This window comes from Girardinichthys multiradiatus, chromosome 3, assembly GCF_021462225.1.
Source record: "Girardinichthys multiradiatus isolate DD_20200921_A chromosome 3, DD_fGirMul_XY1, whole genome shotgun sequence".
In the NCBI taxonomy this organism is placed as follows: domain Eukaryota; kingdom Metazoa; phylum Chordata; class Actinopteri; order Cyprinodontiformes; family Goodeidae; genus Girardinichthys; species Girardinichthys multiradiatus.
Window position 1 is genome coordinate 37,194,988 of NC_061796.1, and position 12,792 is coordinate 37,207,779.

The following is a 12,792-nucleotide window of genomic DNA, read 5'->3' on the forward strand; positions in this document are numbered from 1 at the left end:
CCTTAGAACAAGCAGTCCCACATAGAGCTATAAAAAGAGTCGTAAGTAATGGAAAAAAATACTTAGGTTTTAATAAGCTTATTGATTCACATGATGATAATTTTTCTAAGTAAGATTCTGCTACCACTTGCTGATGTTTCTAAACCATATGCAGTCTGCAGTTTACCAAATACTAACAGGTCCTTAATGTTTTTTGTGTTTTTTGCATTTAAACAGTTTACAAATGACTTAGGGCATTTGATGGCATCCCAGCTAAGAAAAGAGCCTTCAATCAAAAGAGCTCAGTGATCTTTGCATCATATCCAAACACTCCATCACTGCCACTTATTTCCCTCCATCTACATTCAAAAGGACTGCATTCCCATGGCGGCTGCACTTTCCATTTAACTGTACCATCTGTCATGAAAAAAATCGAAATCCAAGGTTATTTAAATAAGATGATAAGCCTCTGTGGAAAACATTTATCTCTACAGCTAAAGTCAAATATCTGACATTGAAACTCGGATTCATATTCTTAGTTCATTAACAGATATTTTCCATTCTGGCTCATAAAACATAGAATGCAATTATAATAATTGTTTGTTAAATTTAGATAAGCCTTTAAATGTTCTCATCAATAGCAAGGTAAGGTCATGGGACAAAGGCAGTTTTTTTTTTTTTAATAAGATGCAGACAAGTTTTTAATTTACATCTCCATAATCGGAATAAATAATATAATTTGACAGATCCATGTTGAGTCATTATGAGATTTTTAAGAAAATAAATTGTCTTTCAATTTGTTTAGTGTCATGGTAAATGGTAAACGAACAACAGAATAAATTGTTTAATTGTGGGATTCATGTTGTTATACGTGAAAGAGTTGCATCTGTAAACTGATGTACTAAAGATTTATCTTGTCTTGGTATCTGCTTGTAAAAATCTGCAATGTGTATGGGATTAAAGCATGCAGAATTTGTGCAAACTAAAAAAATGGAGAAATGCTGGCCCTATGAGCTCACAAAATACCATTCTTTTCAGCTTCTCAAAACTTAAGAAGCACAAACATTGTTTAGAACAAATGTCTTTGAATGAGCATGGTGCAGGTCGCACAGCACATGCTCGCCGACCAGATACTGAGTGTGGAGCGGACCAACCCGGACTCCTTAGTAATCGTCGTTGGCGACTTTAACAAAGGTAATCTGACCCACGAACTCCCCAAATATAGACAGTTTATAAAATGTCCGACCAGAGAGGACAACATTCTGGATCACTGTTACACCACCATCAGAGACGCTTATCACGCCGTCCCACGTGCTGCACTGGGCCAATCCGACCACATCATGGTCCACCTGATTCCTGCATACAGGCAGAAACTAAAGCCCTGCAAACCTGTTGTGAGGACGACAAGGAAGTGGAGCAGTGAGGCTGTGAAGAATCTCCAGGCGTGTTTAGGCTGTACAGACTGGGATGTGTTCAGGACTACTACCAACAGTCTGGACGAGTACACAGAGGCTGTGACTTCTTACATCAGCTTCTGTGAGGACAGCTGTGTACCATCATGCACCAGGGTGAGTTACAACAACGACAAACCCTGGTTCACAGCTAAACTCAGAAGGTTAAGACTGGATAAGGAAAAGGCCTTCAGGAGTGGGGACAAAGACATATACAGAGAGGCAAAGTACAAGTTTGGCAAGGCAGTGAAAGAGGCCAAACGACTGTACTCTGAGAAGCTCCAAAACCAGTTCTCAGCCAACGACTCTGCATCTGTCTGGAAAGGGCTCAAGCAAATCACCAACTACAAGCCGAAAGCCCCCCACTCCATCAACGACCGACGCCTCGCCAACAACCTGAACGAGTTCTACTGCCGCTTTGAAAGACAAAGGGACAGTCCTGCAACCATCCCCCACGACGCCCCCAACAGCTGCAGCCACAATCCACCACCCCCATCTCTCCAACCTCAAGAGGGGCCTTGGCACCTCCAACCCCCACCCTGAAGTTCCCCCCAACCAGCCCCCTACCCACGCCGAGGACGGCTCTTTCCATCCAGGAGAGGGACGTAAACAAACTCTTCAGGAGACAGAACCCCCGGAAAGCTGCTGGTCCGGATTCTGTCTCACCAGCCAGCCTGAAGCACTGCGCTGATCAGCTGTCTCCAGTCTTCACAGACATTTGTAACACCTCACTGGAGACATGTCATGTGCCAGCCTGCTTCAAGTCCTCCACCATCGTCCCTGTTCCCAAGAAGCCAAGGACCACAGGGCTAAATGACTTCAGACCCGTCGCCCTGACCTCTGTGGTGATGAAGTCCTTTGAGCGCCTTGTGCTCTCACACCTAAAAGACATCACCGACCCCCTCCTGGACCCCCTGCAGTTTGCCTACAGAGCCAACAGGTCTGTAGATTATGCAGTCAACCTAGCCCTTCACTTCATCCTCCGGCACCTGGACTCCACAGGAACCTATGCCAGGATCCTGTTTGTGGATTTCAGCTCTGCCTTCAACACCATCGTCCCAGCTCTGCTCCAGGAGAAACTCTCCCAGCTGAGTGTGCCCGACTCCACCTGTAGGTGGATAACTGACTTCCTGTCTGACAGGAAGCAGCGCGTGAGGCTGGGGAAGCACGTTTCTGACTCCCTGACCATCAGCACCGGTTCCCCCCAAGGCTGTGTTCTCTCTCCTCTGCTCTTCTCCCTGTACACCAACAGCTGCACCTCCAGTCACCAGTCTGTCAAGCTTCTGAAGTTTGTGGACGACACCACCCTGATCGGACTCATCTCTGATGGTGACGAGTCCGCGTACAGATGGGAGGTGGACCATCTGTTGGACTGGTGCAGCCAGAACAACCTTGAGCTCAACGCTCTAAAGACAGTGGAGATGGTTGTGGACTTCAGGCAGAACCCAGCCCCACCTGCCCCCATCACCCTCTGTGACTCCACAATTGACACTGTGGAATCTTTCCGCTTCCTGGGAACCATCATCTCCCAGGATCTCAAGTGGGAGCCAAACATCAGTTCCCTCATCAAGAAAGCCCAGCAGAGGATGTTCTTCCTGCAGCAGCTGAAAAAATTCAACCTGCCAAAGACTATGATGGTGCACTTCTACACAGCCATCATTGAGTCCATCCTCACCTCCTCCATCACCATCTGGTACGCCGCTGCTACAGATAAGGATAAGGGCAGGCTGCAGCGTGTCATTCGGTCTGCTGAGAAGGTGATTGGCTGCAGTCTACTGTCGCTCCAGGAACTGTACACCTCCAGGACCCTGAAGCGGGCAGGGAAGATTCTGGCTGATCCCTCCCACCCCGGTCACAGACTCTTTGAAACTCTCCCCTCTGGCAGGAGGCTGCGGTCCATCCGGACCAAAACCTCACGCCACAAGAACAGTTTTTTCCCATCTGCCACCAGCCTTGTTAACAAAGCCCGGAAACCACACTGACACTCCCCCCCCCCCCCCCTTTTTTTTTTGCTGACAGGACACTTGTAAACTGTAACTCTATGCGTGACATTAACGCTCAGCTTGGACTCCTGCTTTACTTGCACTGCCATACTTGCACAATGATCACCTGCACTGTTGTATTGCTCTTGCATCTTATACTGCTCTATACTTACTCTCACTCACTTAAAACTGTGCACATATATTTATATTATATTGTAGATATGTTTATACTGTTTAATTTGTATTGTATTGCACATAACAAATTCCTTGTATGTCCAAAAACGTACTTGGCAATAAAGCTTTTCTGATTCTGATTCGGCGTAATAATAAACTCACTGGCAGCTTTATTATGTCCACCTGCTTTGTTGCTTTTTAACAAAAATAGTGAACCAGCCAATCCGAATGCCAACACTCATTGCATTTAGGCATCTAGATGTGGTGTACTTGACTTGCTGAAGTTAAAACCAAGAAGTAGAATAGATTTTAGAGACTTTGAATGAGGCGCCAGATGGGTTGGTCTGAATTACTCGGATTTTTACACACAATCTCTGAGTTTAACAGAGAATGATCTGTAGGAGATAAGCATTCCAGTGAGTGGCGTAGGTGTGGATGAAAATGCTTTATTGATGTTAGAGGTCAGAAGAGAATGGGCAGACTATTTTATAGAAGGTTATATATAAAGATAGATTATAGAAAAGCAACAGTAGGTCAAATAACTGCCTATTACAACCACGGTACTTGGAATACCATCTCCGAAGGCACATGTAAAACCTTGAAGCAGATTGTCCACAGCCACAGAGGACCACAATGGATGTTACTCTTGTCAGTAAAGAGCATTACATTGGGGATACGATTTGCAGAGACTAGACAAAGTTTGCCTGTTCTAAATAGTTTCAATTGCAGCTGTAACATTCAGATGGTGGTGTCAGAATTTGCTGTGAACAACATGAAAGTATGGATCCATCCTGCCCTTGTATCTATAGATCAGACTGGTAGTGGTGGTGTAATGGAGATATTTCCTTGGGACATTTTGAACCCCTCAATCCCAATCGAGCATTGTTTAAACTAAGCAGTCTATCAAAGTATTGTTACAGAGCATGTCAATTTATTTATAACCACATTGTACTCACTTTCTAGTGCAGGGTTTCCCAAACATTTCAGTGGGTGACTCCCAAAATTAGAGTGCCATAGACTGGTGATCCCATCTATCCCTATGGTCTGATGTCTAAACATGGCAGCTTCTGCCACACAGGTCCTCAGTGACCTCTCTTGTTAAGTGGTTAGATATATTTTAGACCAAGCCACGGATTTAGAAGCTGGACATGCTCATCCATGAAGACACTGAACTTAGAGTCATAGGAAACTTAGAAGAAGTTGTCTTGACTTGCTGTATGAAGCAGCCAATCAGATGTCAGGGTCTGTTGAGGAGCTGCCCTAATCCCATCCACTGAGTTTGATGGGTCAAGTTGACAGTTCAATAATTTCATGATAACACACTGCACTGAGGCATGTAATAAATAAAAATAGAGAAAAATAATGCTATCTATTTTTAAATAGATTTATTTTTTAAACATTACATATAATTATTTAATTGTGCATTTTCTAATGTAATTAGATTTTATTTATTGCACTGGACATTTATTTATTTATTAATATATTTATTAATTTAATTTTGTCCTATTTGGCCCTTCATACACATTGGGATTATTCTGAAAATCATCTCGCAACTCCCCACATGATCTCTTGCGACCTCGCCGAGGGGTGCTGACACCCACTTTGGGAACTATTGTTCCAGTGTCTACTTATAACAGGATAATGCACCATGTCACAAAGCTGCTCAAACCGGTTTCTTGAAAATAACCTAACTGTACTCTAATGACCTCTACTGTCACCACAGCTCAATCCAACAGCTTTGGGACGTGGCAGAACAAGACGTTTTATATCATGGATGTGGATGAGAAATATTCAAGAACTCTGTGATGATATCATGTCAGTATAAAACAAAATCTTGCTAAACCTGAACGTCATGACAGTTTTAAAAGCCAAAGGGGGTCCAAAGGGGGTCCAACCAGGTGCAAGGTATACCCTGTAATCTCCAAAAATCAGACTTTCTGAAATGGAAAAAAGTGTCATGCTTCCTAAGGTTGCTTTATTTTATAGACCAATGCCCTTTATAATACTTTTTATTGGATAGTTTTTCCTATTTTAACCCTTTAAACAACAATTTCAGAAACAATATGTTACGTTTGATGCTACTACTATCACAGGTACAGCATTTAATTGTAAATCGGGAAATAGTTTTTATTCTACAACTATTTAATTGCTGTAATAACTGGTAAACCTATTGTTACAAAGCACACAAACAACCTCTGGCCTTACTGATTTAAATGTATAGATTGAAACTGAAACTTGATGGTTCAACCTTTTTTGCCTCACAGCCTTACATCACTACTTCTCCAAACAAGACATTAGATGTGCACTCTGGCCAGGAGCAATCAAATGTCATCTTCCATCATGACAACAATAGAGGACTGAGCTATTTAAATAACCTTTTTGGCACTTGTGCCTTTGGTAAGCATGTTAATAGATGTTGACAGAAGTCTGTACAAAGGAGGGGGATTCACCAGCCTATTCTTGACATCTATGAAACATCAAACCACCTACACATTCATCACTTGGTGCACAGCTCCCTGTTGACTGACATTTATATCAAATCACATTTATGTTCTGTTTCAGTAAGCAAGCATAACATGGTTTAGAATATGCAAAAATGCTTTAGGATAAAACCAGCATCACTGTGCATGCAACAAAATGTAAATAAACTCTACAGTACAACATGTTGAGATTCATCTGACTCTTAGGATATAAGGCAGGCAAACATAAACATGCAGTGGTTAATATGGATGTACTTGGCATTGGTTCTCAATTATCTACAAAGGAGAATGTCAAAGGTATAGTGCATTGCAAAAGTATACTGATACCTATTTGAGGTTTTTTATGAATTTTGTTGCAACACACAAATATCGATATATGATAATGGGTTTGTATGTAGAAGGACACTGCACAACTGTAAAGTGGAACAAAAAGGATATGTGGATTTCCAAATAATAATTAAAAAAATATTTTAAAAAGTGTGGTGTGCATTCAGCCCTCAGTCAATACATTGTACATCCATCTTTGCTGCAAGTGTTTTGGGGAATGTCTCTAATTGGTTTGCACATAGTCAATAATTGGAGAGTGGTGAAAGAAAGTAGCAGAGGAAAGATGGTCAGTATGTCCTCCAGCAGCCTAAACCTATAGCGACATATATATAGATATCTCTATATCTATATCTATATCTATATCTATATATATATATATATATATAGATATATATAGATATAGATATCTCTCTCTATGTATATACAGTACATATTCTCTTTGTGGTTTTTTTTGGTTTCAAGTTTTTCCAATTTTTTCCAAATGTATTTTTTTAAGGCATTTTATAGTCTGTAAATATTTGAATAATTCTGTACATATTGTTTGTAATTTGTTCCCTTTTTATTCATGGATTTTTATTATTGTTTCTATTATTTATTTATCCTTCCAAATATTACCTTACTAGAGGTGCACCTTTAATCTGTCCTGCTGCTGAAACAATTTAATTTCCCCCAGGGGGATGATAAAGTTTATCTCATATAATAATTGTATGATTGTTATAAGTTTATGTGCTCATTTATTCGACTATTTCGAGGGTGGATCCCTGCACGATCAAGCAGGTAGCATTTTATTAATTCACTGTTCTTTATTGTTCAGAGAATATCTCTCCGTTCTCTCTGTCTTTCCACTATCATGCCTGCTTAAGACACTCTTGAGCTCACTAAAAGTCCTCCTGACTACTCTTAACATTTCCTCATGTTAGGAGCACGCTTTAGGTCTAAAATGCTTCATGAATAACTTTTATCTAACAGAGGGAAAATTCTAAGAAAATTTGAAAATTCAAAGAAATTCTAAGATTTGTCTTAGAATGACATCACTAGGAGTTACTTTTAGTCTTAGGATTGTTGGGACCCACAGCCATGGAAACAACATTAAAACTCTGGTACAAACTTGCATTTAACTGACTTCCAGCAACTGAAGACGGGGGTGGGGGGGGTAGCAGCGGACTTCCCATGATGCCACTGGCTCCGCTGACAGACTGGCCGGAGAGGCAGCACGCTAATGTGTCTTTGCTGGCAAACAGACATAAACTCTTCAAACTGGATCCAAGGGTGTCATACGATCATCGATCATATGCACGGAGTTAAGTAGTGATGAATTACTGTTGAAAGAATCCAGTATTCATTCATAAAAAGGGGTAAATTAATGTATAAGCATTGCTTACGCAAACTGTCCCAGAGAAGTCCCCAGTAGAGACGTTGTCTCTACAAGCCGAGTGAAGAGGTTTTCCCTGCCTGAGAGAAGGACAACAAGTAGCCGCATCATCGTGGTAACGTGCAGTTTGGTCGGCCCGATAGAGCGGCCGCCAGCCACTGCCCCGGAGGTCAGCTGGAAGCTAATCCATTGTTCACAGACCTCTCTTCAAACTTCATCGTCGCCCGGACAACTCCTCAGCATGGTTCATGAGGTTAGGTTTTGGGCAGAGAGTAATAGAGAGATATTTAGGATGAAATGATCTGAACGTTTTTCACTTTATGAACTTTGGGTTTTTTTTTGTGTGAAACTGCTATCTTGGTGCTAGCAGGCTATCTGCTCAGCACATGTGTTCAGGTTGTGTTCTGTGTTTGTGGGTTTTTAAAGTTAAGACAAACTTTATTTAAAGGGTGATATTAAACACAGAAGATCAGCCATAACGCGCCGTCCGCGCTTATGCATTTTAACCCTTTTATTGATGTGTTTTTCAAAGGTGTGTGTTTGATTCTGGTGCTAAGCTATCAGCCTCCTTTGTTAGCTTCAACGGCTAACCGGTAAGGACAGTGCTTGCTGCCAAATAATATTTACCCAGAAAGGTTTAGTTTTCAATCCAGTAAATAATGTGTCCCTAACATCATTTTACTAAACTTGATAACTAAGTAAACACAATTAAGCCCTATTTCTCCAGAAAGATTTGGCTCTTTTCCCAAATATTCCCTTAATAATATTTCTTGAAATATTATTTTAATAAATAAAGGCAGCTAATGAGACCCCGTTGAGAATTAGTCATCCAGAAGGTTGGCTTTATTTAGCAGATCATTCTTAAAAAAATATTTTATTAAAATATTATTTTATCTGATCTTGCATGGTGAATGGATGTCTAAGATAGGTCCAAGACTAACTTCACGTCATTTCCAGATTCTTCAAGATAATCCTTGGATCTCAAACATAAATAACATTACGGGGTAATGTTGCATCACTCTTTTGGTCATGGTTTTCAATCATCTGTAATCAGCTTGTTTATATTGTACATAGCCCATGAGTCTTCGTTATTCTTTAATTCTGCTTGGTAGTTTAGTTGGATTGTTTTAGCATAGTAATGAGTTTGTTGATTGAAATATGTTTGACTTCGAGTTGACTTATTTTTGTTAATAAATTCTTGTATTTTAAGAAATTGTGTGAATTCATTCCATATGTGTGCAGAGTTTGCTGTTCAATAATGTCAGATCTCGTCTCACACCTTTCTATTTTGTCCTAATACCATCGCCTTACTGGGCTGGTATTCACAGGACAACCCTTAACGGACCGAAATATTATTTGATAAAATATTAAAATATTAATATTAAATATTAAATAATATTCTCAGATTCACAATCTTAACAGGATTCTTTGTGTATACGGGTCCAGATCTGTGGAGTGCACGACCAATACTTGTCAACAGATTGTCCCATGAGAGCTGCAGATCTCTGAGGCTCCTCCAAACTTATCAACGGGGATCTTGGCTGCTTTTATGACTAATGAGCAGCCCAAATCAATCATGTGAGCATTTCCAAAGAAATAACTTGTTAAAAGAGTTTCACTCAGGATTTCAGAGTTTATCAACACTAATGATAATCTCAGTCTCAGATAATCGACTTGGGTCTTTGCTTGACCTGTTAGATCTTGGTGCTGCATTTGATACAGTCGTTCACACTATTCTCTTGCAAACACTTGAACATGCCGGCAAATGGAATATCACTGGGCTAATTTCATATATGTCTGACCGATTGCAGTTTGCTCATGTTAATGATACATCTTCATGTTACTTGTGGAATGGTTTTGCCAGTCATCTATGCACACACATACACACACACATATACAGGGGTTGGACAATGAAACCTAAACACCTGGTATTAGACCACAATAATTTATTAGTATGGTGTAGGGCCTCCTTTTGCAGCCAATACAGCGTCAATTCGTCTTGGGAATGACATATACAAGTCCTGCACAGTGGTCAGAGGGATTTTAAGCCATTCTTCTTGCAGGATAGTGGCCAGGTCACTACGTGATACTGGTGGAGGAAAACGTTTCCTGACTCGCTCCTCCAAAACACACCAAAGTGGCTCAATAATATTTAGATCTGGTGACTGTGCAGGCCATGGGAGATGTTCAACTTCACTTTCATGTTCATCAAACCAATCTTTCACCAGTCTTGCTGTGTGTATTGGTGCATTGTCATCCTGATACACGGCACCGCCTTCATGATACAATGTTTGAACCATAGGATGCACATGGTCCTCAAGAATGGTTCAGTAGTCCATGGCAGTGACACACCCATCTAGCACAAGTATTGGGCCAAGGCAGCCCAAACCATCACTTATCCACCCCCATGCTTCACTCTGGGCATGCAACAGTCTGGGTGGTACGCTTCTTTGGGGCTTATCCACACCGTAACTCTCCCGGATGTGGGGAAAACAGTAAAGGTGGACTCATCAGAGAACAATACATACATTTGCGCTCCTTGCACCATTGAAACCGACGTTTGGCATTGGCATGAGTGACCAAAGGTTTGACTATAGCAGCCCGGCCGTGTATATTGACCCTGTGGAGCTCCCGACGGACAGTTCTGTTGGAAACAGGAGAGTTGAGGTGCACATTTAATTCTTGGGCAGCTGTGGTTTTATGTTTTTTGGATACAATCCGGGTTAGCACCAGAACATCCCTTTCAGACAGCTTCCTCTTGCGTCCACAGTTAATCCTGTTGGATGTGGTTCGTCCTTCTTGGTGGTATGCAGACATTACCCTGGATACCATGGCTCTTAATACATCACAAAGACTTGCTGTCTTGGTCACAGATGCGCCAGCAAGACGTGCACCAACAATTTGTCCTCTTTTGAACTCTGGTATGTCACCCATAATGTGTGCATTTCAATATTTTAAGCAAAACTGTGCTCTTGCCCTGCTAATTGAACCTTCACACTCTGCTCTTACTGGTGCAATGTGCAATCAATGAAGACTGGCTAACAGGCTACTCTAATTTAGCCATGAAACCTCCCACACTAAATGACAGGTGTTTCCGTTTCATTGTCCAACCCCTGTATATATATATATATATATATACACTGCTCAAACAAATAAACGGAACACTCAAATAACACATCCTAGATCTGAATGAATGAAATATTCTCATTGAACACTTTGTTCTGTACAAAGTTGAATGTGCTGACAACAAAATCACACAAAAATCATCAATGGAAATCAAATGTATTAACCAATGGAGACCTGGATTTGGAGTCACACACAAAATTAAAGTGGAAAAACACACTGCAGGCTGATCCAACTTTGATGTAATGTCCTTAAAACAAGTCAAAATGAGGCTCAGTATTGTGTGTGGCCTCCACGTGCCTGTATGACCTCCCTACAATGCCTGGGCATGCTCCTGATGTGACAGCGGATGGTCTCTTGAGGGACCTCCTACCGGACCTGGACTGAAACATCCGCCAACTCCTGGACAGTCTGTGGTGCAACGTAACGTTGGTGGATGAAGTGAGACATGATGTCCCAGATGTGCTCAGTCAGATTCAGGTCTGGGGCACGGGCAGGCCAGTCCATAGCTTCAATGTCTTCATCTTGCGTGAACTGCTGACACACTCCAGCCACATGAGGTTTAGCCGTGCGGCCCTCCAAAGAAATGCCACCCCACACCATTACTGATCCACTGCCAAACCGGTCATGCTGAAGGATGTTACAGGCAGCAGATCGCTCTCCACGGTGTCTCCAGACTCTGTCACGTCTGTCACATGTGCTCAGTGTGAACCTGCTTTCATCTGTGAAGAGCACAGGGCACCAGTGGCAAATTTGCCAATCCTGGTGTTCTCTGGCAAATGCCAAGCGTCCTGCGCTGTGTTGGGCTGTGAGCACAACCCCTCATACCATCCTCATGGAGTCGGTTTCTAACCATTTGTGCAGACACATGCACATTTGTGGCCTGCTGGAGGTCATTTTGCATGGCTCTAGCAGTGCTCCTCCTGTTCCTCCTTGCACAAAGGCAGAGGTAGCGGTCCTGCTGCTGGGTTGTTGCCCTCCTACGGCCTCTTCCACGTCTCCTGGTGTACTGGCCTGTCTCCTGGTAGCGCCTCCAGGCTCTGGACACTACGCTGACAGACACAGCAAACCTTGCCACAACTCACATTGATGTGCAATTCTGGATGAGCTGCACTACCTGAGCCATTTGTGTGGGTTGTAGAGTCCGTCTCCTGCTACCATAAGTATGAAAGCACCACCAACATTCAAAAGTGACCAAAGCATCAGCCAGAAAGCATAGGTACTGAGAAGTGGTCTGTGGTCCCCACCTGAAGAACCACTGCTCTGTTGAGTGTGTCTTGCTAATTGCAAAAGATTTCCTCCTGTTGTCTATTCCATTTGCACAACAGCATGTGAAATTGATTGTCAATCAGTGTTGCTTCCTAAGTGGACAGTTTGATTTCACAGAAGTTTGATTTACATGGAGTTATATTGTGTTGTTTAAGTGCTCCCTTTATTTTTTTGAGCAGTGTATATATATATACAGTACCGACCAAACGTTTGGACACACCTTCTCATTCAAAGAGTTTTCTTTATTTTCATGACTATGAATATTGTAGCTTCACACTGAAGGCATCAAAACTATGAATCAACACATGTGGAATTATATACTGAACAAAAAAGTGTGAAACAACTGAAGATATGTCTTATATTCTAGGTTCTTCAAAGTAGCCACCATTTGCTTTGATTACTGCTACGCACACTCTTGGGATTCTGTTGATGAGCTTCAAGAGGTAGTCACCTGAAATGGTTTTCCAACAGTCTTGAAGGAGTTCCCAGAGATGCTTAGCACTTGTTGGCCCTTTTGCCTTCACTCTGTGGTCCAGCTCACCCCAAACCATCTCGATTGGGTTCAGGTCCAGTGACTGTGGAGGCCAGGTCATCTGGCGCAGCACCCCATCACTCTCCTTCTTGGTCAAATAGCC

At 42.0% G+C, this 12,792-nt stretch overlaps 1 protein-coding gene across 1 annotated transcript in view; it reads right to left on the reverse strand.

The window, feature by feature from the left end:
- The window catches only part of grik3 (glutamate ionotropic receptor kainate type subunit 3), a 94,820-nt gene that overhangs the window by 76,050 nt on the left and 5,978 nt on the right, over positions 1–12,792 (reverse strand). The gene's annotated exons all lie outside the window — the stretch shown is intronic.